Genomic DNA, 6,939 nt, shown 5'->3' on the forward strand with positions numbered 1-6,939 from the left:
GAACCCTTTTCATAGAGGGTTCTATATAGAACCCCAAAGAGTTCTACCTGGAACCAAAAAGGTTATCCTATGGGGATAGCCGAATAACTATTTTGGAGCAACAGCACATGCCTGTGAATGTACACCTTACTCATGATTCTCAGTATCTCTGTCCTTCTGTCTGTCAGTTTACACATCCCTCCATTCTTGTTCAGACCTACAACCACTATGACACTCATCTCCCCATGTATCAGCTTCCTCTAGCATGTCTCTCTCTCCCCCTCTTATAAATCTTTCAGTCAAGTTGGAAAGCAAGACTTATTAAATGATTGATAGCGGGGGTGAGGCATGAGAAAAAAAAGGGGCAAGAGAAAAGCCGGACTATTTTGAAGCCCTCAGACGGCTGGGAGGAGGGGTGACGGGAGAACGGTAGAGGGGAAGAGAGTGAGGGGGAGAGATTAGAGAGGTTAATATAGGAGAGGGAACACAGAGGTAGACAGGCTGGGAGGCCAGGGCAGAGGCCAATGATCCAGTCAGAGCAAATCCCCATTCAGGGCTTGTTTGAAGGCCAAGCTTTCAGGGACTCTAATTTAACCCCATCTAACTGGCAAAGCTCTCTCTTGGCCTCTCTCCTGCCCTCTTTCACCCTCCCTTGCTCTCGCTCTCTCTTTTCTCTCTCTCTTTCTCTTGCTCCTTATCGCTCTTTCCCTCTCTCTCTCTCTCCAAGGCCCACATATATTGTGTGTCACCTTGAGTTATTAGGATGGGGGGCAGGGATGTAATAAAATGGAGGGAGACCTGTGAGTTATGGATGAGAGTCCACTGGATTATAGAGAATGAGAAGAGCCCGAGAAAGGGTAAGAGAAAATATAAATGGGATGAGAGGTAAGGAGGACAGATGACAGCGGTGAAGATACTATCTCTCTAAGTCCATAATGCAGGCTGCTTTTTCAATGTCAACTCTTAGTTTATCCTGTAAACACATGTCGGTATCAGACTCTCTTTATTAATATAGAATATGCCTTTATTTCTTCCTCCCCCAATACATGTTGCCCTATTTTCTCTTTCTCTCAATGCCTGTCCTCCCTTCCACTACATCTCACCCCCACAATCCCAGAATGCACTAGAATACAAGTACCTACTTTTTAACAATTAACTGTTACCTAGCAACAGTGTGAGTGAAAGAGGTATAGGGAGAAAGGTTTTAGGCAGTAAAGAGAAGTAATTCTTTATAGTACTGTTAAATTATTTTCTCATACAATAAAATATCAAACATACATGTATTATATGAATTAAGAGAACATGAATTTGCTCAATTTAGTACATGAGCATTGGGCAAAACGGCAGATGTTTTGAGGTTGATTGCATCACACATACTGTATACTACATACACCCACACAAGCACTTAACACTGGATAGGAACTGGGAGAGAATTTGGCTGGATGATGCTCCAGGACAGGTGATGCAGTGTCTAAACATAGTGTGTACCTCCTAAGATAGTAGGAGTAGGCATTGAGGAGCTGTCCCCAGCGCTGTGAGGGCCAAAAGGCATCCAGACACAACTGAAGAGACAGCAGCACACAGCTGATACACAGCAGCCCAACATACATGAGCTCCATTGACACCGACAACCACAACATTCCTGCAGGGAGAGAGAGGATCAAATCACACACATGGACACACACTAAATGCAGAAACACATACATAGAGAAAGGATTCAGACAAAGATAACAGTTGGGTGTGTAATATAGTGGAGGTGGCAGGTAGCCTAGTGGTTAGCGTGTTGGGCCAGTAACCGAAAGGTTGTTAGATCAAGTCCCCGACCTGACAATGTCAAAATCTGTCATTATGAACAAGGCAGTTAACCCACTGTTCCTAGGCTGTCATTGTAAATAAGAATTTGTTCTTTATAACTGACTTGCCTAGTTAAATAAAGGTTAATTAAAAGATACTGTTGCAGATGTATGTTTTACTGGTAATACAGAGAGAAGAATAAAACAAATTCACACCTAAGAACTTATGACTGTTGCTATGACGGTTAATCCTTCACAAAATATTAGTTGATATTTGCAAAACAGTTGTTTGCTCAGAGCTGAGGGCGAGTCAAGGTGGGATATACAGTAGATAGCAGTAGATGCATGTAGACGTAATAGGTTCGATGATAGATGAGGCATAGGCGTGGACGTCATAACAGTTTATGGTTATAATAACATGAGTAAATAGGGTTGAAGATTTAGTATCGCGTGAGAAAGAGGGAGAGAGCGGGATGGGATGTGGAGAGCGAGTAACAGATGGAGTGAAAGGACATTTACAAGTGATAGAACACTGGGAGGGTGAAGGACAGAAGGTGAAATGAAGCACTAGGGAGAAAGGGTTAAGGAGGAGAGGGGAATGACATGGTTACCGCGGCAACAAGAGCCAGCATTTCCATTGCTGAGTGTAAAGGTTTTGATGGTGGAGATGACAGAGTGCCATCGTGTGCCATAAGGGGTTAAACTGTACATGCTCTACGTCAGGTTCAGGAAGCACACTATAATGACTACTGTATCTTAACTAATCAAATCAATCAGGAGTGTTTCAATTAAAGACATGCTCCGGAACATTGGCGACTGGTGAGTATTTTTTAAACCTCCCGCTTTGGGCTGGATGTGTCAATGTGTACATGCAGAATTACTGTTTTACCTCAATTAGCCACAAATCCCTAGCTTTAAAGCAACTGTTTACTGAAAAACGACTGTTTACTGTTTCCTATTTCCTGTTTACTGGCACCCTTTTCCCTACATTTTCTCCCACGTGGGCCAACCCACTAGCAATTTGAGCTAGCGAGAGAGCAATGACGTGGTGCACATATCTGCACATACAGTATGTGACGTAGTACGCAATTTTTGAGGACCACTTTTGGCTCGTGAGTGCTACTTTCAGAATTACTGGTATACAAAAGTATACTAAAGTACCGGAGAATCTCTTTAACTTGATGATTAAATTTAATTGAATAGAATTGCTATGGATTGACCTCCTAGCCCTGGTAGATGTGTTATCATTACAGAGCATGTCCTTTCTAAGACCCACTGACAACATTTCAATATACATGATTAACATGACTTAACCTTCATGAAGAGAAACCTGCATTACATAATTATGAGGTTATTTCATAAAACACTAATTAGTTGTAGTTGAAATAACAGCAAGAGGGGGTACATAATCCTTTGTTTGGTTTCATACAATACCCCAGCAAGGGCCAGGAATTGAAAGTAATTAACATTTGCATATAGTCTCACCTTCCTCTCTTTGTTCATAGCCTCTGCACCCACCAAGGTAATACAAGAAGGATGGTATGGAACCAAACGCTGTCAACCTTGTGACTTAGCGACACTTCCCTGACAACCACCCGAGGGATGAATGATGGGCTGTAAGGTCACGGTGACGTCACAGCAGGGGATCGAAGGTAGAAACCATACATCATGTGAAAGGACACCTCAGACCCCTGGAAGAGAGAAGTAATAAAGCACAGAGGCCCACCATGAGTCACAGGGACAGCACCGAGATGATGACACCGTCAAATGTAATGGCCGCTGGGTGGGGGATCTAGAAAGGGTAACCAAAGGGTACCCATAAGACAAACCTGCTTAACTGGGGTAATCACTCTTCTCACTTCTCATTCTGTAATATCTCTGATTTTGAAATATGATCTCAATATGTCCCTCAGACTTCTCTGGTCCCCTTAGCCCCTGTTCCCTGGCTTGTGTAAACCCTCACCCAAACACATTAACCAGCACCCAGCCTTTCACTGCTGCTGGAGAAGGCCATTCCTTCCTCTAAGTGTGGAGGCCTTGCTGGGATGCCGATGCCTGCCTGGCCCAGACCCCCTCTCCTCCCGGTATCCGTAGTGATGGAGGCAGGGTTCTGCGGTTGCTAGGAAATGTGGAGAGTGTGGCAGTCGGCCTCAGCGAGAGAGGGAACCTGCCATGAGGATGTTGTGTGGGCCTTTAGGAGAGGATGCCCCCTGCTGGATACACATAGTCACCTTTTCTATTAGTCATAATAGAACAACATCTCCGTTATTCTGCTCTGATAAAGGACATCTCCTTAGCATAAAGCATTGAAGATGCTAACAATTCTCTCTATTAAATGACAGATATTTGCAGTGAAATTAGACTGGCTTGGATTCATTTTTAGACTGCCAACGGATTCGCTCTTGTTTGCTGTCCCCATTACTGTAAAGTGCCTCCTCTCTTTTCTCAAGGACAGTAGGAAAGGAAAGATGGAGGGATGAATGCAGCCAAAGCTACTCCAGATGCTGTGCTATACTAGGACATTTGTTTTCCATAGAAAGGTATCAGATCAACCCACTCTATTGATTCAATGTCTATTATAATTGCACCAATTGTAATATTGTAGGACACAGACACTACACCAGTAAAGAGCAAAGGCCAGTGAACTGTAGATGTATGTAGAACTGTAGATGCATGGCATACAAGCACACATGTCAAAGGCCTTGTTGGATTCATATTAAAAAGGGTTAATACATGCAAATTCCTCATATTTTGCCTGCTGCTGTGACGCTCTGATGTTTTTCGATTAGTATGTTGCATTTTTCTGGTATAACTCTGACTCCATGTGGTCATCATAGAAATTGCACATTGCATGATAAGCGTGTGGTGCACTGGTAGTTGGTTGCCATATCAATTGGATGTCATCAGACAAGCTGTAAGGTGGTGTCTTACATGTCTCTTCTGATGCATTCCTTTAAACTACTTCATTTGTGAAGCTAAACATCTGGAGCCTTAATTGGGGAGGATGGGCACGTGGTAATGGCCGGAGCAGTATAAGTGGAAGGGTATCAACAACATCAAACACATGGTTTCCATGGTTTCCATGTGTTCGGAGACATTCCATTTGCTCCGTTCCATTATTATGAGCCGTCCTCCCCTCAGCAGCCTCCACTGCTGTGAACTACACCCACCTGCCTACAGCATTTCTATACAGAGAGATCATTCTACTGGACAGTGACAACAACCTTTGACCAGACTACAATATCCTCACAGAGAAAGTACAAAAAGCAGAAGTCATTGGTGAAAAGTTTCAGGAGCCCTGCAGGTATAAATAAATACCCTGTGTGGTACCTTAATGAAGACTCTATGCTGAAACACATAGCTGTTTTTATATGCTACATGCCCAGTATATTAAGGCCTTTTGTAACTTTAACATTTGCCTGAGTGCCTGGACCTTTCTCTCTTTGGTTGGATTTGAGTTTTCTGTTTTTCTGATCAAAAATAAGTAGCGCTTTATAGTTGATGATGTGATTCTAGTAATATTATACATTTGAATACAGTGGGAAATGTGATGGTTAAAAGAGGTCTATTGAAATGTGTAGGCTACAGTATAAAGAAAGACATCCGGTACTTAGCCAGTGTTCCTCCCTGCGTGAGTTCAGGGTTTAGAACTGTGCTCCAACTGGGTTGTTAATGGCTCATTCCGTGATTTGATTGGCATCCTGAACACTTGCTTTTCATATATTAGACCTTTTCGACAAAACCACCTCAGGTCGGTCGAGTGCATGTCTTGAGTCTTTGCTGTTACTGGAGCAATTCAAGTGTTCCTACACGGGTATAGATGCAACTTAATGTATTAAAGTGCTATCTTTATTTTCTTGAGATTATGCATATTGTTGACCCTCCTCACTTTGATAATCTGAAGATTAGGTAAATCTACAGACTGTTTAGGTCACTGTTCTGTTGAAAGGGGCAATCTGCAGTTGCTACATGCATTGTTTTTACTTCTAAATATATGATATGTACCCATTGATTCTTGAAGAACATAATTTAGAAATGCCTCACGACCTTAATTCAACTTGTGGTGCCCCATCAGAACCCACAATATAAACTTGTTTTAATCCCATGTTTGTAAACAATGTAATTATAACTAAACACTGTGTAGCCTCAAAACATGGTTAAAACTATAATGTTGATATCATGGATGGTCAGTCCTTGCATCCATAGCTTTGTCTATGAATTTGAGAGTGGTTAGATTTCTCCAGCCCCATCCCTCAGCTTTTTACAGATAAAATGTTGGGGATTTAATTTGGTGATTGTTTCAATTGCGGGTTGCCCCTTTATGTAACAGCTGTTGGTGGAAGAAGGTGAGGACCAAGGTGCAGCGTGGTACATGTTCATCTTTTTATTTTGAACTGAACACTGAATAATAAAACAACAAAGAGAATGAACAAAACCGAAACAGTTCTGTCTGGTGCAGACACAAAAACAGAAAACAACTACCCACAAATCATAGTGGGAAAACAGGCTGCCTAAGTATGGTTCTCAATCAGAGACAACGATCGACAGCGGCCTCTGATTGGGAACCATACCAGGCCAAACACAGAAATACAAAACCTAGACTACAAAACCTAGAATGCCCACCCCAACTCACGCCCTGACCAAACTAACACAGAGACATAAAAAAGGAACTAATGTAAGGACGTGACACTTTAAGGTGGATTTTGAGTTCCTTCTCCAAGCAACATTGTCAGCTTTGTGCTCCCTAAGGTATATGACATATCAGGTGAGGGTTAATTCACTGAAGAGGTAGATCATTAAAATGTGCATTCAAACTGTAGATTCTAAATTTAAATTCTAATTATTTTATGACCTCGCGTGGTGTAACGTCCCTATAAAAATAATATATTTATTTATAGATAATGGAATATTGACAACAATATATTATATTTATGCCATGGCCTAGGCAGAGAACTCCTGTAAATTTGGAAATATTTGATTGATTTTATGTTTTTATCAACTTTTTATTTTGTTAACTTATCGATTCAACATTGTCATAAGACCGGCAATTAAGTTTGTTTTGTCAAGATAACATAAAGGCTAGATAGCTAGCTTGCTAGCCTCTGGGTTATCTTGACAAAACTTACTGATTTGCCATTCTTATGACAATGTTTAGCTATTTTTTTAT

The sequence above is a fragment of the Oncorhynchus kisutch genome, linkage group LG6 (genome assembly GCF_002021735.2).
Source record: "Oncorhynchus kisutch isolate 150728-3 linkage group LG6, Okis_V2, whole genome shotgun sequence".
Lineage (NCBI taxonomy): Eukaryota > Metazoa > Chordata > Actinopteri > Salmoniformes > Salmonidae > Oncorhynchus > Oncorhynchus kisutch.